We start from the raw sequence: 25,775 nt of genomic DNA on the forward strand, positions 1-25,775 counted from the left end.
CTGACTGAGTCACCCAGATGCCCCTCATTTGTTTTGTTTCAAAGAAAAATATTTTATAATGATAAAATGGTAATCCATTGGGAAGACATAGTAACTATAAAAATAAATGCACCTAACAACAGAGCCCCAAAATACATGAAACAAAAACAGAATTGAAAGGAAAAATAGACAATTCAACAATAATGGTTGGAGACTTCAATATCCTACTTTCAATACTGCATAGAACACCTAGGCCAAAGTTAAATAAGGAAATAAAGACTTCATCACTTCTTGGCCTTTTGGCTAAGATCAAGTGTAGGAAATAAAGACTTGAATAACATTACAAGCCAACTAGACCTAACAGACATTACTATAATACCCCACCCAACAACAGCAGAATACACATTTATTGCAAGTGCACATAAAAAATTCTCGAAGATAGACCATATGTTATACCATAAAAAGCCTCAATACATTTTTTAAAAATTATTAACATATAAACTATGCTCTCTAGTTATAATGAAATGAAATTAGAAATCAATAACAGGAAAATTTGAGACATTCATAAATATTCAGAAATTAAATAACACATTCATAAATAACCAGTGAATCAAAGAAGAAATCACAAAGTATATTAGAAGTACTTTGAGATAAATGAAAATGAAAACAAAATATACCAAAGATTATAGGATGCAGCTATAATAGTAATTAGGGCAAAATTTATAACTGTAAATGTGTGCGTTAAAAAAAATGAGTGACATCACTCAGATGGCAACATAGGAAGCTCTTGAATCTCCCTCCTGCTATGGATGCACCAAATAAACAGCTACATAAGGACTGATTCCCTGTAAGAACAATTGAGAAACTAAATAAATGGATCCTACACATTAGGTGACTGAGAAAACACACACATCAAAATGGGTAGGAAATGCTGTGACATTCTTGTCATAAATTGGCACAGTGCCTTATAATCATAAGAGAACTTCCAACTCCCAGTGTCTCCCTGAGGAGTGAAGGGTTTGGACCACACATATTGTGCCCTAACTTTTAAGTCTTCCAGCCAAGGGATGGGCCCCAAATCACCTATCTCTGAGAGCAAATGGGGTTCACATTCACAAGTCCATCAGGACAACAGCAAAGAAGCAGTTATTAAACAGGTGCATGAGCTATTCTCCCAGGCTCAGCACAGAGGGAAAAGAAAAAAATGCCCATTTCCTAGTTATCCCCTGGAAATTTGACTACATAATTTACCAGCTGCTACCTGAGAGTCTAGCCTCTAATAAGTCCATATCTAAATGCTGACTGTGATCCTCCCCAGAACCTGAAAGAGCCAGTGGATACTGCCCTCACCTTCTGTTTCTGGTTCATTCCAACAATGAAAACCAGCATCAGCTGGGAAGGAGACAGTCCACACATCTAGCACTCTAACTTTTATGGCTGCCAACTAACGGACAGACCCTCAAATCACATAGCTCTGATAACTGATGGAGTTTGCATTCAAAGTTGCACAAGATGGATAATAACAAATAAAGAAGCAGTTTTTAAACAGACATATGAGCTCTTCTTGTGGCTTATATACTCAGGCTCAGTTCAGAAAGTAGGCAAAAACACCATCTCTGTTTCTCCTTAGAAAAAGTTTATAGCATATTTTATCAGCTGCTGCCAGGGGTCTGGCTTCCAATCATCCTGCATAGGTGATGGCTTGAAAAGAGCTGGTGGGCTAGTAGGTGATTACCCTACATTGTACCTCTGGCTCACTCCAACAATGGAATAAGTCTCCAGCTTCTCCCTAGAAGGACCTTGTCCACATACCTGGCATCCCAACTTTTACATTCACCCCCCCAAGTGATGGGCCTTGAAATCACCTAGCTCTCTCTGATAGCCAATGGGGTGTGGTATTCACAAGTCCCATAGGATCAAATTGAACCCAAAAAAAGTAGTTTTCAAATGAATATACAAGCACTATCCCCTCACCCACTCCCAGGCTCAGCACAGAGGGAAGAGGCAAAAATGCCTATCTCACAGTTTATCCCTGGAAGGGATAAGAGTAAGTATCAAACAAAACAAAACAAACAAATAAACAAAAACAAAACAAAACAAAAAACCTGTTCCTGGTTTCTCCCTGAAAGGAGATAGATTACATATTGAATGTCCTGATTTTCCCAGCCACTACCTGAAGGTCAGGCTTCCAATTAGCCTGCATCATGCAGATGGTGGGGTTTGGGGGGGAGTAAGCTATAAGTAGTCCTCTGGTGGCCTGAACAGGCATGAGTATGGGCATTTCCCATGCCATAAGGACACTTACAGGTCTTGGTGCAACCTCAACTACTGGGAGCCAAAGAACAAATGGCAGTGAACAAAGGTTTGATAGGCAATCAGGAGTTTGAGCTGGGCTGATTGATGAGGCTCATCTCTTACACAAGGGCAATCTGTGAAGGCTGGGAGAAGTGGCTGTTTTATTTAACGGGCAGAGAATAACACAGAGTGTCATGGAAATGAGGAAATGGAGGAATATGTCCAAACAAAAGAACAAGATAAATCTCCAAAAAACAAATTTAATGAAATGGAGGTAAGTGATTTACATGATCAAGTGTTCAAAATATTGATGATGAAAAAGTTTACTGAGGTCAGAAGAGGAATGCATTAATGAAATGAGAATTTCAATATACAGAAAATATTTTAAAGTACCAAATAGAAATCATAGAACTGAAGAATATACTAATTGAACTAAAAAAATTCAATAGAGGGGTTCAAGAACAGACCAGATCAAGTGGAAGAAAGAATTAGTGAACTCAAAGACAGGACAGTGGACATTATTCAATCAGAAGACCATAACAAAAAAGAATGAAAAAGAATGAAGATAGCTTAAGGGACTTATGGGACATCAGGAAGACCAATATATGCATTTTAGGCATGCCAGAGGGCATAATACTATATAGAGAAAATCCTAAAGACTCTACCAAAAAACTACTAGAACCGATCAATGTACTCAGTAAGGTAGCAGAATACAAAATTAATATACAGAAATCAGTTGTGTTTCTATACACTAATAATAAAGTAGCAGAAAGAGAAATTAAAAACAATCCCATTTATAATTGCACGAAAAATAATAAAATGCTTAGGAATAAACTTAACAAAGGAAGTGAAATACCTCTACTCCAAAAGCTATAAATCATTGATAAAACTGAAGATCACACAAACAAATGGAAAGATATTCTCTGTTCAGGAATTGGAAGAATAAATACTGTCATATCCATTCTACACAAAGTAATCTCAATTCAACACAATCCTTATCAAAATACCAATGACATTTTTCACAGAACTACTACAAATAATTCTAAAATTTGTACAGAACCACAAAAGACCCCCAAGTAGCTAAAGCCATCTTGAAAAAGAATAACAAAGCTAGAGATATCACAATACATAATTTCAAGATACACTACAAAGATGTAGTAATCAAAACAATATAATACTGGTACAAAAATAGACACATTGATGAATGGAACAGAATAGAGAGTCCAGAAATAAACCCATGATTATATGGTCAATTAATCTATGACAAAGGAGGCAAGAATCCACAATAGGAAAAATATTCATCTCTTCAACAAATGGTGCTGGGAAAACTGGAATGCTACATGCAAAAGAATGAAACTGAACCACTTTCTTACACCATACACAAAAATAAACTCAAAATGGGTTAAAGACTTAAATGTGAGACCTGAAACTAGAAAATCTCTGGAATAAAACATATATGGTAATTTCTTTGACATCAGCCATAGAAACATTTTTCTAGATATGTCTCATCTGGCAAGGAAAATCAAATTAAACTGTTGGGACTACCTCAAAATAAAAAGCTTTTGCACAGTGAAGAAAACCATCAAAAAAAAAAATGCAACGTACTGAATGGGAGAAGACTATTGCAAATGATATATCCAATAAAGGGTTAATATCACAAATATATAAAGAACTCATACAATTCAACACCAAGAAGATGCCCAAATAATCCAATTTTAAAAATGGGCAGAGGACCTGTATGACATTTTTCCAAAAATGACATACAGATGGCCAACAGACCTATGAAAAGATGTTCAACATCACTAGTTATCAGGTAAATGCAAATCAAGACCACAATGAGATATCACCTTACATTTGTCAGAATGGCTATAGTCAGAAACACAAAAAACAACTGTTGACAAAGACGTGGAGAAAAATGAACCCTTGTTCACTGGATTGATGGGAATGCAAATTGAAGTAGCCACTGTAGAAAACAGTATGGAGGTTTCTCAAAAATTAAAAAAGAAAGAAGAAAGAAAGAAAGAAAGAAAGAAAGAAAGAAAGAAAAAAATGAAACATTAATTCAAAAAGATATGTGTATCCCTATGTTTACTTCAGCATTATTTATAAAAGCCAAGTTATGGAAGTAAATCAAATGTCCATCAATAGATGAATAGATAAAGAAGATGTGGCATATATACACAATGGACTATATTACACAGCAATAAAAAAATTAAATCTTGCCATTTGTAGTAACATGGATCAACCTAGAGGGTATAATGCTAAGTGAAATAAGTCAGTCATAGAAAGAAAAATACCATATGATTTCACTAATATGTGGAATTTAAGAAAAAAGAGAGAAACAAAATACCATGCTCTTAAATACAGATAACAAACTGGTGGTTGCTGGAAAGAAGGTGGGCTGGGAGGGTGGGAAGAGTGAAATAGGTGAAGGGAATTAAGAGTATACTTCTTGTGCAAGGGGCAGAAGATATGAAAAGATACTTTTCCAAAGAAGACATCCAGATGGCTAATAGATACGTGAAAAGATGCTCAACATCACTTATCATCAGAGAAATACAAATCAAAACCACAATGAGATACCACCTCACACCTGTCAGAATGGCTAAAATTAACAACTCAGGAAACAACAGATGTTGGCGAGGATGCAGAGCAATCTTTTGGGAACCCTTTTGCACTGTTGGTGGGAATGCAAACAGATGCAACCACTTCAGAAAAGAGTATAGGGTTCCTCAAAAAATTAAAAGTAGAATTACTCTATGAGCCAGCAATTGCACTACTAGGCATTTATCCAAAGGATACAAAAATGCTGATTCGAAGGGGCACATGCACCCCAATGTTTATAGCAGCACTATCAACAATAGCCAAATTATGGAAAGAGCCCAGATGCCCATCGACTGATGAATGGATAATGAAGATGTGCTATATATATACAATGGAATACTACTAATTGACCAAAAAGAATGAAATCAGGCCATTTGTAGCAATGTGGATGGAACTAGAACGTATTATGCTATGAGAAATAAATCAGTCAGAGAAAGACAAATATCATATGATTTCACTCATATGTGGAATTTAAGAAATAAAACAGACGAACACAGGGGAAGGGAAGTAAAAATAAGATAAAAACAGAGAGAGAGGCAAACCATAAGAGACTCTTAAGTATAGAGAACAAACTGAGGGTTTCTAGAGAGAAAGTAGTTGGAGAATGGGCTAAATGGGTGATGGGCATTACGGAGGGCATTTGTTGGAATGAGCACTGGGTGTTACATGTAAGTGATGTAAGTGACTGGATTCTACTCCTGAAACCAACACTACACTGTATGTTAACTTGAATTTAAATAAATAAATGTTTAAAAAATGAGTGTGCTTATTGTGATGAGCACTGAGCAATGTATACAATTGTTAAATCATGATATTGTACACATGAAACTAATATAACATGGTATGTTTATTATACTTGAATCAAAAAAAAAAAGACCATTACAACTTCTGCAGAAAATAAACAAAGTGATGGATGTGTTAATTAACTCGATTGTAGGAATTCTTTCACAATGTATACATATATCAAATCATCATGTTGTTCACTTTAAATATAATACAATTCTATTTCCCAACTATATATCAATAAAACTGGGGGGAGGATAAAAAAAATCATAAATCAGTAATCTAATCTTCTACCCTAGGAAACTAGAAAAACTCTGACTTAAGCAAGCAGAAGGAAGAAAATAATAAATGTTATAGAAGAAATAAATAAAACAAAATAGAAAAACAATATAGAAAATCAAGAAAATCAAAAGTTAATTCTTTGAAAAATTCATCAATTGATAAATTTGTTTGGCCAAGAAAAGAAAAAGAGAGAATATCTATATTACTAAAATCAAGAATAAAAGAGGGGGCATTATTACTGACCTCACACAAAGATAAAGGGTTACACAGCAATACTATGAACAACTGTTTGCCAAGTAAAATGTATAATGTAGATGGAAATGGGCAAATTACTAGAAGGACACAAACTATCAAAAATGACTCAAGAAGAAATACAAAATCAGAATGCACCTATAACAAGAGTTGAATTATTAATTGACAAACTTCCCCCCCCAAAAAGCTTAACTTTTCAATCTCTCACAATCTTCCAAAAAGGAGAAGGGAGGAAACATTTCCTCACTGATTCGATGAGGCCAATAGTATCCTAATACCAAAAGAAAAGAAATAAATCACACACACATACACACACACACACACACACACACACACACGCCCAAAACCCACAGACTAATACCCCTTGTGAATACAAACACAAAACTCCTCAAAAAAAAAAAAAAACACCAGAAAATAGAATTATACATCCCAACCAATTGGTATTCATCCCAGGAATGCATGGGGAGTTTAATATATGAAAATCAATCAAATGGGGGCACCTGTGTGGCTCAGTCAGTTGAGCGTCCGACTTCGGCTCAGGTCATGATCTTGCAGTTCATGAGTTCGAGCCCCACGTCAGGCTCTGTGCTGGCAGCTAAGAGCCTGGAACCTGCTTTGGACTCTGTGTCTCCCTCTTTCTCTGTTCCTCGCCTGCTCACGCTCTGTTTCTCTCTCTCTCTCTCTCTCTCTCTCTCTCTCTCTCTCAAAAATAAATAAAGCTTAAAAATTTTTCAAAAAAAAGAAAATCAACCAAATGGATACACCATAGTAATAAACTAAAGGACAAGACCACATAAGGTAGTAGAGCACAATGGTAACAGCATGAGTCCTGGAACCAACTCCATAGGTTTCTACACTAGATCCACCACTAGCTGGTGACCCAAGGCAAATGAAAAATCTTTTCATGTCTTTTTCCTTGATTATTTTGAGGATTAAGTTAATAGAATGTAAAGGACTTAGCATAATGTCTGATACAGAGTGTTAGTCAAATATTTTTGTTATAATTATATGGTTATTTAAAAATTATTTTTTTACTATGCTTGCTAAGGATCATAAAAATTTTGACTTATATAATTCCAAATTGTATTTGATGCTATGCCACAAGTATCTCAATTGACATGCTCAATTTTTTATCTTTAAATGCTATAGAAATAGTTCTCAAGGAACTAGAAAAAGAAAAACAAAGCTCAATACTAGTAGAAGGAAGGAAGTAACAAAGATTAGAGCATAATCAAATAAAATAGAGACTAAAAAGACAAATAAAAGTTCAATGAAATGAAGAGCTGGTTCCTTGAAAAACTAAACAAAATTGACAAACCTTTAGATAGACTCACCAGAGAGAGAGAGAGGAGAAAGAATTCAAATAAATAAAATCGGAAATGAAAGAGATGTTGCAACTGATAACAAAGGATCATAAGAAACTATACGAACAATTGTATGCCAATAATTTTGACAACATAAAAGTGGATAAATTCCTAGAAACATATAGCCTACCAAGACTGAATTGTGATTAAATAGAAAATATGAACAGACAAATTACTAGTAAGGAGATTGAATCAGTAATTAAAAAACAAAAAACAAAAAATAAACCAAAAAAAACCCTCCTAACAAACAAGTCTAGGACCAGATGACTTCACTGGTGAATTATAATAAACATTCAAAGGAGAATTAATACCAATCCTTCTCAAACTCTTCCAAAAAATAGAAGAGGAGGGAAAGTTTCCAAACTCATTTTACAACACTAGCATTACCCTGATACCAAAAACAAATCAGGAATTCACAAGATTAAAAACAAAAACAAAAACAAAAAAACTACAGGCCAATATTCCTGAAGAACCTAGATCCAAAATCCTCAACAAAATAGTAGCAAACCAAATTCAACAATATATTAAAAAGATCATGCACCAGGGTGCCTGGGTGGTTCAGTTGGTTAAGTGTCCTACTTCAGCTCAGGTCATTATCTCATGGTTCATGAGTTCAAGCCCAGCATCAGGCTCTCTCTGCTGTCACTGTGGAGCCCATTTGGGGTCCTCTGCCTCCCTCTCTCTGCCCCTCCCCACTTGCCCCCCCCTCAAAAATAAAGAGTGAAAAAAAAAAGGTCATACATCATGATAAAGTGAGATTTATTCCAGTGATGCAAGGATGTTTCAAGATCCATAAATCAGTCAATGTGATACACCATATTAACAAAATGAAGAATTAAAATCATACAATCATCTTAATAGATGTAGAAAAGCATTTAACAAAACTCAACATCCATTTATGATTTAAAAAAAAAACTCTTAACAGAGTGGGTGTAAAGGGAGTGTACCTCAACACAATAAAGGTCATTATGTGACAAACCCACAGCTAACATCATACTTAATGGTGCAAAGCTTAAAGCTTTTACTCCAAGATCAGGAATAAGACAAGGATATTCATATTTGCCACTTTTATTCAACATAATATTTGAAATCCTAGCCAGGGAAATTAGACAGGAAAAATAAGTAAATAAGGAAAGAAAGAAAGAAAGAAAGAAAGAAAGAAAGACTATCCAAACTGGAAACGGAGAAATAAAACTATTACTATTTGCACACAACATGATATTATATATAGAAACCATAAAGACTATCAGAAAACTGTTAGAACTAATAAAGGAATTGAGTAAATTTTCAGGATACAAAATCTATGCATAAAAATCTGTTGTGTTTGTATATACTAATAATGAACTACCAGAAAGAGAAATTAAGAAAATAATCTCATTTACAATTGCATCAAAAAGAGTAAAATATCTAGAAATAAATTTAGCCAAAGAGGTGAAAGATCTGTATATTGGAAACTACAAGACATAAATGAAAGAAGTTGAAGAAGACACAAGTAAATGGAAAGATATTCTGTGCTCATTGATTAGAAGAATTGATATTGTTAAAATGTCCATACTACCCAAATCAATATACAGAGTCAGTGCAATTCCCATCAAAATTCTGGTGGTATTTCCCACAGAAGTAGAAAAAATGGTCCTATAATTTGTATGGAACTATACAAGACCTCAATTAGCCTAAGTAATCCTGAGAAAGAACAAAGTTGGAGGCATCATGATCTCTGATTTGAGACTATATTTCAAAGCTACAGAAATTAAGCAGTGTGGTATTGTTATAAAAACAGACATATAGATCAGTGGAACAGAATAGAGAGGACAGAAATAAATCCATACATACGTAGCGAATTAATCTTCAACAAAAAAGCCAAGAATATACGATGGGGAAAGGAATCTCTTCACTAAATGGTGCTGAGAAAATTATATAGCTTCATGCAAAAGAATGAAGGTGGACAACTATCTTACACCATATACAAAAATTAACTTAAGATTAATTAAAGACTTGGGGCATCTGAGTGTCTCAGTCTGTTGAGTGTTCAACTTCGGCTCAGGTCATGATTTTGCAGTTCATAAGTTTGAGCCCCATATCAGGCTCTGTGCTAACAGCTCAGAGCCTCTAGCCTGCTTCGGATTCTGTGTCTCACTCTCTCTCTCTCTGCCCCTCCCCCTCTTGTGCTCTGTCTCTCTCACTCTCAAAAATGAACATTAAAACAAATTTTTTAATGGATTTAAGACTTGAACATAAGACCTGAAACCATAAAACACCTAGAATAAAATATAGGCAGTAACCTCCTCGACATGGGTCTTAGCAATGATTTTTTTAATCTGACACCAAAGCAAAAGCAAAAAAAGCAAAAACAAACAAGTGGGACTATTTCAAACTGAAAAGCTTCTACAGAGCAAAGGAAACCATCAACAGGCAATCTACTGAGTGGGAAAATATATTTGCAAATCATATACCTGATGAGAAGCTAATATCCAAAATATATAAAGAACTCATACAACTCAAGAGCAAAAAAACAACAAAATCCAATTAAAAATGGAAAGAATATCTGAATAGACATTTTTCCAAAGAAAACATACAGATGGCCAAGAGGTATATAAAAAGATGCTCTATATCTTTTAATAATCAGAGAAATATAAATCAAAACCACAATGAGATATCATCTCACACATGTTAGAAGTGGCTTAGTTGGTTAAGCATTTGACTGTTGATTTTGGCTATGTCATGATCCCAGGGTGGTGGAATTGAGCCCCACGTTGGGCTCCATGCTGAATGTGGAGCCTGCTTGGGATTCTCTCCCTCTCTCTTTCTCAAATAAAATAAAATATTTTTTTTTAAAGACTAGAAATAATAAGTACTAGTGAGGATGTGGAGAAGAGGGAACGCTTGTGCACTGTTGGTAAGAATGGAGATTGAGGGGGACTGGGTGGCTCAGTTGGTTAAGCGTCTGACTTCAGCTCAGGTCATGATCTCATGGCTCGTAAGTGTGAGCCCCGTGTCAGGCTCTGTGCTGACAGCTCAGAGCCTAGAGCCTGCTTCGGATTCTGTGTCTCTCTGCCCTGGCCTGCCAACGCTCTCTCTCTCTCTCAAAAATAAATAAATATTAAAAATATTTTTTTTTAATTATAATTTAAAAAAGAATGTAGATTGGTACAGACATTATGGAAAACAGAATGGAAGTCTCTCAAAAAGTTAATAAACAGAATTATCATATATTCCAGAAATTCCACTTCTGGGTACTTATTCCAAGAAAACAAAACCACTAATTCAAAAAGATACGTGTATTCCCATGTTTGTTGCAGCATTATTTACAAGAGCAAAAATTTGGAAACAACCTAAGTGTCCATCGAAAAGCCATCAAAAAGAATGAAATCTTGTTATTTATGACAAAATTGAAGGTTCTCAAGGGCATTATGCTAAGTGAATCGGTCAGACAGAGAAAGACAAATACCATATGATCTCTCTTATATGTGGAATCTAAATTTAGGTAGGGGTGTGTGTGGGGGGGGGGGGGTGTGTATCTCCAAGCTCATAGACACAGAGCACAGATTGGTGGTTGCCAGATGCAGCGGTTAGCGGTAGGAGAAATGGGTGAATTGTTTTTGTTTTTCTTAATTTAAATCAATTTTTTTAAAGAAATGCTATTGAGTATTAACAAATGCTTTCAGAGATTAAAATAAACTCATAAATATGAGAAAAAAATACTAAAATCAAAATCTTAATATCCCCTACTTAAACCTACTCCTCCTCAAATGTTTTCCTTCTCAGAAAATGACACCATACAGTTTCTCAGGCCAAAAAGAATTTTAAGTTCTCTTTGATTTCTTTTTATTCTCCCTCATACTCAATACTCAATGCACAAGGAAATTCTTCAAAAATCATCCCAATTCATCCACTTCCTACCTCTGCAGGAGTAGCATGCTAGCCCAAGCTCTCCTCATCTTTCTCTGAACTACTGTGCTAGCCTCCTGACTGAATTCTTTGCTTCCACTCCTGCTTCCGTATATGCTAGGCTCCACACGACAACCAGAATCACACTTTTAAATTGTAAATCAGATCATGGCTGTTTTTACCATGCCTTACCTGCATAATCTGGTCTCCGGATACTTCTCTGACTTCTGTTATCTATGAACTTTTCCCTTGCTTCCAGCACTTCAGCCACAGTTGATTTCTGTGTTGATCCTCTAACATGACAGCATATTCTTAAGGTCTTTGCACGTGCTGTTTCCTCTGCAGGAACAGCGTTCCCTCATGGATCTCTCTCTCAATTCACTCAGGTCTGCATTTAAATTCAACCTCCTCAGAGAGGCTTTCTCTGAACATTCTATCTAAAATAGGACCCTTCTACTCTCTCTTTTTACCTTGGTTTATTTTTCGTCATAGAATTTATTGCTACTTGACACTACACATTTATCATTTGTTTATTCTCTGTTTCTTCCCATTCAAGTTTAAACTCCATGACTTTATCTGTTTTGTTCATTGCTGCATTCTTGGTGCTTAGAGCAGTACAAGCACACAGTAAGTAGTCAACAAATATTTGGCAAATGAAGGAAGAAAAAGTCAATCAGAAGAGCAAAAAGAAAGTAGCAAAGACAATATTATTTAGAGAAGCCATATGTCTCTAAGAGAATTGGAGAAGGCAGCCAGTCTCCAGGACAGCTTTGGCTCCCACCAGATTTCCAGGCTCAGTTATAGTCCAAGTATATCCTTAGAATAGCCACCCCTCCTCCTCATTTTTCTCTGTTCCTTGCAATTGAAAGAAGTTAACCTGCAATTGTTACCAGGATTAGGGTGTCAAATAATAGACATGAAGAAAGTGTGGCTCTGGCCTATTATCAGAGTGAGGAACACTAGCATCTCCTTAGCTTAGAATGAGAAGATATACGAGTGGAGTTTGAGGAGTTAAGGCTGGAAAGATAAGCCACAGGCTGGGATATCTTGGACCCCTGAAAGACAAATTTTTCAGGAAATTTTTGGTCACTGCTTTAGAGCATTTCTGAGGAATTAAAATAAAGAATAGTGGTTCATTACTTTTCACTTTCTTGAGTGCAACAGGAAAGGAGCAAACTTATTTCCAGGTTGCCCAGTTAGCTGCAGATAGAGAAAAACAGGAGCAGTGTGTAATCTTTTTGCCTCTGTCCTATGTCTTACAAATCAACATGGCAGGGGTCACCCATACCAAATGCAAAGAAGAGACAAATTATACTGCTCAGCATTGGAGTATCAGGCAGAACAGGAGGGCTTTCAGGGCCTTCCCTTACAGGGAACTCCTACAACAGTCTGAGAATTCAGGCAGTGTGGTGACCAAGGCCAACCTCCTCTCCAGAGAATCAAGAGTGTAAGTCAATACCTACAGGGATCCCCTGGTCCTTATTGTATATCCTACAATCCACACAAATCTGGCCTTACAATGCAAGTTTGTGAGGAGGGAACAAACAATGCTATAGATTGCAAGCCCAGAGTGCAAGTAGGGCAATGGGTGAACTGTAGAATATGTATACCCGCAGAGTTCTTCCTAGAGGTACTGCTTTGTTCACATACCCAGATGGTGTCAATTTAACCTGGTTATAATAGCATAACCTTTGCCCTGTTGCTTTAATAATTGTTGCTGAGAGAACCAGGCAGGCTACAGATGCCAGGATCACTTAATGTGTTAGTAAATGTTTCCCAGTTGCCTCTATTAGTCATTTGAATTTATAAGAAGCAATGAAAATTTACAAGGTATAGTACAAACTTCAATAAATTCAAATAGACACCTGTGCTCTCTTCTGCCACATTTAACAATCATGAATATTCAATGAATTAAATCTTAAAATGATCATTGTTTTTTTAAAAAAATAGTCATTTTAAAAACAACAATGAAGCTCATCTCCATCTTTGTTTCAAAATTATTTTCATATTTAAAATTTGAACGTCTGAATGTATTCATTAGGATTAGTTATGGTAACAGTGACTTCAACAAAGTAGGAGTTTATTCCTCTATCTGGTAAAAAATAAAGTGTCCCAGGCTACTATGAGAATCCACAATCCTCAGGTATTAATTTTCCTTCTAGCTCATTGTTTTGACATCCTCCTAACAAAGTCTTCAAAGTCCAAGAGAGTAGAGAGTTCAGTCATCACATCATTTTTTCAGATTGCATGATGGAGAAAGGGATGAAGAAGGGGAGAAGACACTCACCAGATGCCTTTTCAAATGGTTTCCTGGAAGGTGCTGCACAATATTTCTATTTTTTCACATTAGCTCAAACCTAATCACCTAGTCATGCCAGCTAGAAGGAGACTGGAAAATGTCTAATACTCTGAGTGGCTATATATCTTGATAAATATTGGGAGTTATATTATTAAAAAGAGAAAAGAATAAATACTGAGGTTAACAATTAGCAATCTAGGCCACACTTCAGGATAGAGCTCTGGAAATTCTGTTTCGAGAGCAGGTTAAGCCATAGTTGTTGCTAAGGATGAGAAGATTAATCCATGTAATTATTAAGATATGCCTGGATAGAGGTAAAAAAAAAAAAATGGAGGCGAATATTTACCTGAGAAAGCACGGATAGAATGTTTTGAGTTTAAAATATAAAAAGGAAATTATTGATTAAAAAAATACAAATGGGGGTTGGAGAGGAGGGCTATGCTCTTAATGAATGCCTTGACTGCCCTTCATGTTACAGAAATGGGAGAGTAGAAGGGTCAAGGGAGAGTTATGTTAAAATGATGATTGAAAACAGGGTTTGACAAACTATGGCCCTGGGACCAAATCCACTTTACTGTTTTTGTAAATAAAGTTATCAAAACATAGTCATACTCATCATTTGCATATTGCCTATGGCTACCTTTCTTTTTTTCTTTTCTTTCTTTATTGAAGTATAATTAACATGCAGTGTTATAGTAGTTTCAGGTATACAATATAATAATTCAGCAATTCCAAGGGCACCCTTGTGGCTTAGTCGGTTAAGTGTCCAACTTCGGCCCAGGTCATGATCTCACAGTTCCTGAGTTCAAGCCCCACATCAGGCTTTGTGCTGACAGCTCACATTAACAATTCTAAACATTATTCATTATGTCACTTAAATAAGTGATCCTAATCCTCTTTACCTGTTTTACCCATCCCTCCACCAAACTCCCCTCTGGTAACCACCAGTTTGTTCCTTGTATTTAAAAGTCTGGTTTTTTGTTTGTCTCTTTTTTTCTTTGTTCATTTGTTTTGTTCCTTAAGTTCCACATGAATGAAATCATACGGTATTTGTCTTTCTCTGACCTATTTCACTTAGCATTATATCTTCCAGATTCATCCATGTTGTTGCAAATAGCAAGATTTTACTTTTCTACATCTGAATGATATTCCACTGTGTGTGTATATATGTATGTTATGTGTGTGTGTGTGTATATTAAAATCTTGGTTTGTGAGCATAATTTGTTCCAGAAACATGCTTGTAATCCAAGGCACTTGTATATCAAAGCAAATTTTTCCATAAAAAATGATGGAAACTCAGATGATTTGTTCCACAACCCCAAAATAATAATATAAAAATGATTACAATACTGTAATATAATACAAAATTATAAAGAAAATACAAAATATAAAGAAAAATAAACAAATTAACTTGCACAACCATTATGGCTGGTGTGAGGGAAACAAGAGAGAGGAGGGTTATTGTATAGGATGACTTTCACTATCACTAATGGAATCTTTTTCTCTTCATGCAATTTTAACAAGGAACCTATCCAATGACACTTGCTTTTGCTTCCTTTTAAGGATATCACATAAATGTGACATTGCAATGAAGATCACCCACAATCCTGCGGTGAGAGAGAGATAGAACCATTGGCTCAGTTGTGACTATGTCACATTTGGTGTCACATACTACTCATATTGCAAGACATCACTTGTTTATCAAGTTAAAATTTATTAGAAATGTTTGCTCACCTCACAGAACACTCACAGAATAAGTCACTCTCACTCCAAGGTTTTACTGTATATATATTATATCTTCTTTATCCATTCATCTATGCATGGACACTTGGGTTGCTTCTATATGTTGGCTATTGTAAATAATGCTTCAATAAGCATAGGGGTGCATATATCTTTTTGAATTAATGTTTTCATTTTCTTTGGATAAATAACCAGTAGAGAAATTACTGGATAATATGGTAATTCTATTTTTAATTTTCTGAGGAACTTTCATACTGTTTTCCACAGTGACTGTACCAATTTAAATTCTTACCATTGGTGCTTGAGGGTTCCTTTTTCTCCACATCCCCGCTAACATGTTATTTCTTGTCTTTTTCATTCTAGCCATTCTCAGAAGTGTAAGGTCCTATCTCGCTGTGGTTTTGACTTGCATTTCTCTGATGATGGGTAATGCTGAGAATCTTTTCATGTGTCTGTTGGGCATCTCTATGTCTTTTTTGAAAAAAATATCCATTCAGGACCTCTGCCTATTTTTTAATTAGATTATTTGTTTTTTGAGTTATAGGAGTTCTTTATATTTTTTGGATATTAACCTCTTAGCAGATATATCATTTGCAAATATCTTCTCCCACTCAGTAGGTTATCATTTGGGGGTTGTTTTTTGGTTTGTTTTTTTTTTTTGCTTTGCTTTTTTTTTGATGGTTTAGTTGACTGGGCAAAAACTTTTTATTTTGGTGTAGTCCCAATAGTTTATTTTTTTCCCCTTCCTGAGGAGATATATTTAGAAAAATGTTTCTATGGTTGATATCAAGGAAATTATCACCTATGTTTTCTTCTAGGACTATTATGGCTTCAGGTCTACTTTGAAGTCTTTAAACCATTTTGAGTTTCTTTATATATATATATATATATATATATATATCAGTAACAAAATTTAGTGATTCATCATTTACATGTAACACCCAGTGCTCATCCCAACAAGTGCCCTCTTTAATGCCCATCACCTATTTAGCCCATCCCCCCCCACAACACCCCTCCAACAACCTGTGTATGGTATAAGAAAGTTGTTCAGTCTTCCCAGCAACATTTGTTGATGAGACTATCTTTTCCCCATTGTATATTCTTACCTCCTTTGTCATAGATTAATTGACCATATAAGTGTGAGTTTGTTTCTGGGCTCTTGATTCTGTTCCATTGATCAATGTGTCTATTTTTGTGCCTGTACCAAACTCTTTTGATTACTACAGCGTTGTAGTATATCCTGAAATCTGGAATTGTGATACTTCTGGCTTTGCTCTTTCTTAAGATTGCTTTGGCTAGTCATGGTCTTTTATGGTTCCATACAAATTTTAGTATTTGTTCTAGTTCTGTAAAAAATGCTATTAGTATTTTGATAGGGATTGCATTAAATCTGTAGATCTCTTGCAACCTAGAAACATAATCAATATTAGTTCTTGCAATCTATGAGCATGAAATATCCTTCCATTGGTTTGTGTCATCTTCAATTTCTTTCTTCAATATTTTATAGTTTTCAGAGTACAAGTCTTTCATTTCTTGGTTTATTCCTAGATATTTTATTCTTTTTAGTACAGTTGTAAATGGAATTGTTTTCTTAATTTCTTTCTGCTACTTCATTATTAGTGCATAGAAAGGCAACTGATTTCTGTATATTAACTTTGTATCCTGCAACTTTACTGAATTCATTTATCAATTCTAGTAGTTTTTTAGTAGAGTCTTTGAGGTTTTCTATATAATATCATCTGCAAATAGGAAAGTTTTATTTTTTCCTTATCAATTTAGATGCTTTCTATTTTTCTCTTGTCTTGATTCCTACAGCTAGACTTCTAGCACCATGTTGAATAAAAGTGGTGCGACTGGACATTCTTGTCTTGTTCCTGATCTTAGGGGGAAAACTCTCAGTTTTTCACTAGTTAGGATGATGTTGGCTGTGGGTTTTTCATATATGGCCTTTATTATTATAGTTTTATATATAATTATATATATGTAATTTATATAATTATACTTGAGGTATGTTTCCTCTAAGAGCACTTTGTTGAGAGTTTTTATCATGAATGGATGTTGTACCTTGTCAAATGTTTTTTTCTGTGTGTATTAAGATGATCATATGGTTTTTATCTTTTCTCTTGTTAATGTGATATATCACATTGATTTGCAAAAATGGAACCACACTTTTCTCCCTAGAATAAATCCTACTTGATTGTGGTGAATAATTTTTTAGTGTATTGTTGGATTTGGTTTTGTTAAGGATTTTTGCATCTGTGTTCATCAGAGATATTGGCCTCTAATTTTTTGTTGTTTGGGGTTTTTTGGTATTGTCTTTATTTGGTCTTGGTATCAGGGTAAGGCTGGCATCAAAGAATGAATCTGGAAGCTTTTCTTCTATTTTTTGGAATAATTTGAGAAGAATAGATATTAGCCCCTTTAAATATTTGGTAGAATTCACCTGTGAAGCCATCTCGTCCTGAACTTTTGTTTGTTGGGAGTTGTGTGTATGTGTGTGTGTGTGTGTGTGTGTGTGTGTAATTTTTTTTTTTTTTTTACTGATTGAATTTCATTGCAAGTAATCAGGGTTTTCAAATTTTCTTTCTTCCTCAGTTTTGAAAGATTATATGTTTCTAGGTATTTATCCATTTCTAGGTTGTTCAGTTTGTTGGTATATAATTTTTCATAATATTCTGTTATATTGCTTTGTAATCCTGTCATTTGGTTGTTATTTGCCTATGCTGTAATGGGGGAATTGGGTAGTTGCAGCAGAGATCATGACATCTGCACAGTTGAAATGAAAATATTTGCTGTCTAGGCCCTTACAGAAGAAGTTTGCTGACCTCTGGTTAAATTACCTGAGTGAGGCAGCTTAATCGCTTTTTTTTTTTTATGAAATTTATTGTCAAATTGGTATCCATAGAGGCAGCTTAATCTCTGATGTTAATACTTGCTGGGTTATTTTGTCTGTTTTCTTTTTTTTTTTCTGGTTTTTTGAAGTAGGATCCACACCCAGGGTGGAGCCCAACACAGGGCTTGAACTTGAACTTACGACCCTGAGATCAAGACCTGAGCTGAGATCAAGAGTCAGATGCTTAACCAACTAAGCCACCTAGGTGCCCCATTATACTTGCTATGTTTTTAAAGCAATTCCACATTAAAAAATGGCAATGAGTTATAAATAAGCTGTGATCACAAGGAGGCAATAGTTTCCTTTAGACGTTTTGCACGGCTATTGGAGCAATTGAATGTGGACCTTAGCTCTTATAATGATAATATCCCCAAAGAGTCATCACATATATTGTTGCTGCTGTTGTTTTAATAAAAAAATGGAGATATTTAATTTTCTTAAGATAATACATTTACCTATTCAAATAAGCAAAAATCAATGCACAGAGAAAAGTTGAAGAAAATCATCTTTCTTCTCTTTTTTTAATTTTGGAGAGAGAGGGTACAAGCAGGGAAGAAGGGCAGGGGAAGAGAGAAAGAAAGCACACCAGAGAGAATCTCAAGCAGGCTCCACGCTTAGCATGGAGCCCGATGCGGGGCTCAATCCCATGACACTGGAACTCATGATCGGAGTCAAAATCAAGAGTCAGATGCTCAACTGACTGAGCCATCCAGGTACCCCAAAAATCATCTTTCAAATTCCAGAACAAATATCACCTCCTCCATGAGGATTTCATGATCAGCTGGATGGAATTAATCTCAGCCTCCTCTGTCTTCTCTGGCATGTAGCCTGTACTTCTATTGAATCTGTCACATTATGCTTTGTTTTGAGATTGTCTGTCAATAAATCTATTTCTCCTCTAGATGTGAACTCCTTAGTGGTTTAACTTTCTCATTAGCTTGAATGCCCAGGTGCCTGGTCAAAGCCTCACACCCAACAGGTCCTCAATAAATGTTGGTTGAGTTGAAATGTGAAAAAAGCCATTAGCCTCCACTACATCTCTTTTCTTTCTTCTCCATTGTAAAGGCTGTCAGATCTGCCCCCAGTTCACATTGGGCCATTATATTCTCTCTTTTACCCTTCTCAGTTTATTGGCTCATTTATCATTCTACATAAACTATGTATCTGTGAAAATGTGGTTTTCACACTGAAATTTTCAAAATATGGCTTTTCTTCTCTCTAGAAATTCTCACTCTGTGATACTTTTCTTCTCTGGGCAGTATTTTGCCTCACCCCTTTCTCCATCTCTAAATTACGTTCATCTTTATGCTGAAACAGAAGAGAAGTTTAAGCGCTCTACCTATTACCTTTCACCAAGCAGTGAAACAGAAGAGAGAGAAGGGGCTTCCTATATTCCCCACCTCCCTTCCCCTTGCTTTATTGATCCAACACATTTGGACCTCTCTTGGCAAAAACTGACTCTGGTAAGAAGTGCAGCAGCTTCCTGGCCCTGAATTTTAAGCTTCATAATAGAGGAAGCATTTCTTTTTACTCCCACTTCATCAAAACATGGCTTTTGCTACAAGGACATATAATTCCTATGCTTTAAAAACAAATTTATGAAAAACTAATCATGATGAAAATGGGAATCCACAAGAAGAGCTACTGCCATGATGCCCTCCATAGACCATGATGGAGTGACTCTGTCTTTATTAGAAAGATGCCCATGACAAGGGTAAAAGAATAGGTTCATTTATGGCTTTAGTCTAGTGTCTGTGGGCCCTTTGCCTTTTACTGGTGCTGCTGCCTGGGCTGTCTCTTAGTGTCCCATCTTGCTAGGCACCCACCAGATGCAGCTGCCAGGCTGAAAGGAAAGAAGAATTGATTTAAATTTCCAACTTGAGAATGTCCTCACTGCTCTGACCTTGAACATGGATATTTCACTTTCTTGCCAATCCTCAGTAAATAGCCAGAGTTTTGCTCTCAGCACTGTTTTGATGCATTTCCCCAGGATTTTTTTCTTCCCTTCTTCTTTGTGGCCTCTCATCTTGGCTGGCCCTGTTCCCTGACCCTCTCCAAACCCAGCAGGGCCTCCTCGCCAACCAGGATAATAATATGCACCAAGAGAGCTGCAGAACTGGCTCTTGGCAGGCTGCAGGCACCTGGGAGGACCAGTGGCTGGGAGAGAACGAGGGCTATGTGGTCCACCTCTCCTAGTCCGAGAATCTCTTTGACCCTTGTAAACAAAGAGAGACTGGCCCTACTATCAAGGTGGTGTGACCTTTGGCAGGACCTATTTTTGTCTCCTCTTTTCATTTATGTATAAGATGAAAATAACACCAGAAAAGCACAAATATTCACACAGAGACAATCAATGTCAGAGCAGTAGCAAGAGCTCCTTGGGGGAAAAAAAGCAGTGATTGCTTTGAGCTACAACTATTAAAGATTTGAGAAAGTAGTGCAAGAGCACTCAAATTTGGTCAGACTTTCCAACAATAAGATCCAAACTAGATTAGGTAACTTTTTAGTCAAGCAATTACACTTCTCTTTCCAGTGAGTATATTTTCAGAAGTCAGGCTTATCTAGGAAATGCTGATTCTTGCAAAGTACTGTTATTCTAGAAACTTCTATGCATCCCCATAGCCCATTCCTCTCCCCCTCAGGCCACACCCCATCAAAAGGTGGCAGTGTGACTCTCTCTGAAACAAAGTTTAGCCTTACTGCTAGTGAAAAAAATGGAGATTCTTAGTTTCCTCTGCAGGCTGGAAGTCAAGAATAGAAAGACGTGATCTGGCACCAGTTTTACCTCAACTACTTGGGCAAGTTGCTTTACCTCTCTAGGTCTCGATTTCTTCTTCTTACAAAACAAATAGGCTAATTCTTTCTCTAAGTTTCCTCTTAGGTTCTGCTGCAATAATTCATTCTTAGCTGCATCAAGTGCATCACAACTCTGAAGGCAAGAGGAAAATGGCTCTCAGATGCACTGATTTCTCTTTGAAATACAAATGAAAGCTGTACAGAGGACATTGCCAGGTAGCCATAGATATGGGGGAAGAGAGTTGTGATTAAAGAAAGTTATGCTCTGGAGTCACTGGACATCGATTTCTCTTGAGAATCTGTAGCATTGACTCACCCTCCTCTACTGGCATCTACAGAGGCAGCAAGAATCCTCCTTTTTAAGCATCATCCTTGCCCTCCACTGCCCATCCAGTTTACTACACATGGAGTGAGCATTTTTATGTGCCAGGCACTATTAGAAATGTAAAATTTTATTAGGTAAGATCGTTTTTTAAATCACGCTCAAGATATTCGCTAAAAGCAAGAACCCAGCAAGGTAAAAACTCAAGAGTCCTGGTTGAAGAATCATTCTGATCTTCCTTTTCATCTGCTCAGGAAGGGAATTAAGTTAGAAGTACAGAAGGTCTTTGACATCAGACACACCTGGATTCAAATTTGGGCAAATTAATTTCTGTCAATTTCCTCATTCTTCAAAATAAGACAATAATAAAACCTCTCTTAAAGGATTAGTGAGATAATGCATGTAAAAGGTCTTCACTATCTTGCCACAAATAATTTTTGAAAGCTTTTATGTACTTTGGAAGATAACTAAGAATATAATTTCAAGTGAAGAAGTGGCCCCTCCCCTCAAATTTTTCAGTGTGGTGCAAACTAATTGGATACTACACAAATAAATATATATGTTTAAATAGTGATAAGTGCTATGCATCATTTGGGTCCTCCAGGGAGTTAAGATAGAATTAGAAGCATAAGAGATTTATTGGGGTTAGTGCCTGAGAATCATTAAGAGCAGAGGAAGCAGAATTGGGCAGGAAGAGCTTCAGACTACAATGCAGATCTGTCAAAGGCTTGGAGGTTCAAGAGAGACTCAAGAATGCAGATTTCCCCTTAGAGGAATCCTACATGGGGTAGAAATGGCCAGGCACTAGGACCACCAACTATGTCCAGTCATTAGATAACGGATGCTCCAGAAGAATGTAGCCTTGGCTAGAAAGCTGAGGCAGGGCCTGAAGGCATTAAAAGAAGGTGGTGTGTCACCTGCACTCTTTGCAGCTGAATAGCACATTTTTGAAGGGACATCCACTTCCATACCATAGAGGTGTACCATACCATAGAGGTGTACCTCTATGGGTGTCCATGCTATGAAGGAAAGCTGTAAGAGAGGTTAATGCAGAACCTAATCTAGGCTTCCTTGACACGGTTATTCACAAGGAGATGTTTAGGACTATCAGTATTAGCCAGACCAAGATGGGCAGGCAGGAGCTGTCCAGGGTAAGAAAAGCATCTGTGAACCACTCAAGCCCCGAGAGGGCAGGGCTAGTGTTGAGACCAAAAGAGAACAAGACTTGAAACTCAAGAGGTTAGAGCCAGATGTGGCAGGACCTAAACGGCCATTTAAAAAATCTGGTCTCTAATATAAGAGCAAAGAAAAGCTGGTGAAGGATTTTTAAGAAGGGTAAGGGAGGAGTCAACATGATCAGATTAGCATTTAGAAAAATTACTGTGGCTGCTATATTGAGGAAAGAACTCGTAGAAGAACAAGAAGAAATACAGGGAGACCATTTAGGAGGTTCTTGTACAATACCTTGTACATACATAGTAAGCCCTCAGAAAATAAGGCTGATCATCATTAATAAGTATAAGCCTGAATGGCATCTTACTCTTCCCTGAATTAAATCTAGACACTTTGCACTTGTTTTAAGTGCTCTACCTATTACCTTCAGCCTAGTCTTTGTTAATCCCAAATTATACTGTTCAATAACCTCACATTTTACTGCTTTGTTTTAGACATTTTGCTTCATTATAATAAAGCAACTATTCTCTGAACACAACTGTTACATTTTTGCTCCAAGCCACAGTTCATGCCCAGCTGAATGCCCTTCCCCATTCTCTGCCAAAAATTATTTTCTTCTCTTCCCAAACTCTGATGAAGTATTCCCAATGTGTTCCGCCTAGCTTGATATTCTTTCCTTCTGCCACTAATGGAACTCTCTAGGTAGCTATGGTATGTATTGCAATGTGTTCCTTTCATATTGTTTTCACTTCTTTTGAACTCCTAGAAACCAAAGACTTTAGGAGATTTTAGGCACCTAGAATAAGAAAATGTAGAATATCTTATCTTTCCAAGAAGCTTATCATTTAATTTTTAAGGGAAGACTAGTTGCAAATCGTCAGTGTAGATTGTGATAGAGAATAGGAGCAAGTGGGAAATAAAAACTTCCAGAAAAGGAAAATAAATGTGACATGCCAGAAAAAATAGCTAATAATAGAAACTAAAATGTATTTAGTGCCTTCCTTGTACCAGTCACTATTCTAAGAACTTTACATATATTATCTCATTTAATTCTCACAACAAGTATAATTCTTGTCCCTATTTATAATGTCAAATGATGAGGATCACCCAGTACCCTGAACTTTAAAGAAAAGAAATTTTTCTTCAGCTGATAGTTATTGAGCCTTAGCTATGCCACGTGGTGTGGAGGGGAGAGAGTCATTGGAAACGCTGATGGAAGCAAAATGGTTTCAGAGACTAAAGTTGACTCCCAGAGGGAATGATGGGGTAATGGGAAGTGCAAGAAGGAAATGCAGATAGGAAGGAAGTAGGATTTGGGAAGGAGAACAGTTTACAAGATATTTTAAGGAAGTTTTGCCTGTCCCTTCTCCATCTCCTTAAGAAACTTTAGTGAAGATCTACATTGCTCTTTAGAATTTTCTGCCTCAGGTTTTCTTTAGTCTCCACTAATGTGCTGAGCCTGGCATTGTTGAGAGCTAGAGAGCCTGTTCCTTCAAAATTTATCAGGAGGTAAGTTCTCTAAGAACTGTGAAGGGATGTGAAATACAGAAAATAACTAGGTGGAGAGGCACCTCTTTCCCTGTATCTGTAGGATTAGATGAGGAAACAAGGATGGAAAGGGTTTTCTCTACGTCACAGTGAAGGAAGATTTTGAAAGAGCAGTTTCATGGGATAATGTCAGTGCCATATGCTAAAAATGAAAGAGACTTAGAGCAGAAGCCTTAGAACCTCCGGGTTTATCAAAGCAGTCCTGAAGGGTCAGGGAGACCAAGGAATAGAAGCTGCACTGAGGCCACAGTGAAGGTGAAGAGGCTAAATTTCCACAGAATTGGGGCCAGATCTGCACTGTTCTGCTTCCTCTTTTTTTTAACATTCTGCTGATTGACTTTCCTCCCAACCCAGGAAACCGACTTTACCTCTTTATCTTCAAGTAGCTGGTGGCAGGAAGAATGAGCAAAGCTTTGCTCCAAGAAGAGCTATTATAACTAAATAATTATAATTCGTGTGATAGTGCAGGGAGAGAAACCATTTCTTCTGCAGAATTCAGGGTGTTATTTGCATTTGAAAAAAATTCATTACAGCAGTATGTTAGATTGTAAGATATTTTCCAGGAAAATATTTCAAAGCAACCACAGTAATCTCTTGCATGTGCACTCGCACATACACACACACACACACACAGATGCACATTCTCAATTTTCCAATTAAAAGTACACACTGTACATAGTTTTTCAATTAAAAAGCATTCAGAAAGTAAGACACACTGATTACTAGATGCTCCTAAATTTAAAGAGGGAAAGACTTGTGGGGGTTTAAAGGGAAAAGGACTGGGAGTTTGGGGGAAAAGACATTAGGGAAAGCTATATGGCAAGGTTAAGAAAATTATGGAATTAATGCTATTTAAAAATAATTGTGTTAAAAATCTTTCTAAAGGAATTAGTCCATTTCATTGGCTAGGTAATAATAAAAGTAATTCCTTATTTTAGGAATTTTAATTGGGTGGCCACAATTAGATGCAAGTGGGGATCCTCTCCTGGCGCTAGAATTGCAATCAGCTTGTTCAATTTATCAACAGGGTATGGTAAATCCCCTAATCCAAAAGGGTTCCATACAGCTACCATGCACCTCAAAAAACTCCCAAAGGGTTTTCTTGTTTTCATATGCCTCTTCCAAGTGTTTTTACTCATGGCTAAACCTCTTCATATGTTAGGCTACTTAACTTCTTTCATTCTCCTTTATCCTTACCTTGAAACATATTTCATAGTTCTTTGTTCAACAGAGAAAATAAAACTAGGATTGCAAAGAATAGTAATGGTCATCTTGGCCTATTCTCTCATTTTATGGGTAAGAAAACCAGGACAAAACAGGTTAATTTCCCCAGGATTGTGCAGCTGGTTAAAGGCAGGAGTGGTGAAAGCCCTAGCAGCCAGGGCCCCTTCCCACAGGCCTCCTGCTGTGCTACCTGCTCTTCAGTAGCTTTCCTGGGGCAGCTCTCTCATCTTCTAATTTTCCCTCTTGGGGGCCTTTGCCAACTCATTATGTCTCCTGTATGACATGGAACTCACTATCACACACACACACACACACACACACACACACACGCAC

Source organism: Prionailurus viverrinus, chromosome C2, assembly GCF_022837055.1.
Source record: "Prionailurus viverrinus isolate Anna chromosome C2, UM_Priviv_1.0, whole genome shotgun sequence".
In the NCBI taxonomy this organism is placed as follows: domain Eukaryota; kingdom Metazoa; phylum Chordata; class Mammalia; order Carnivora; family Felidae; genus Prionailurus; species Prionailurus viverrinus.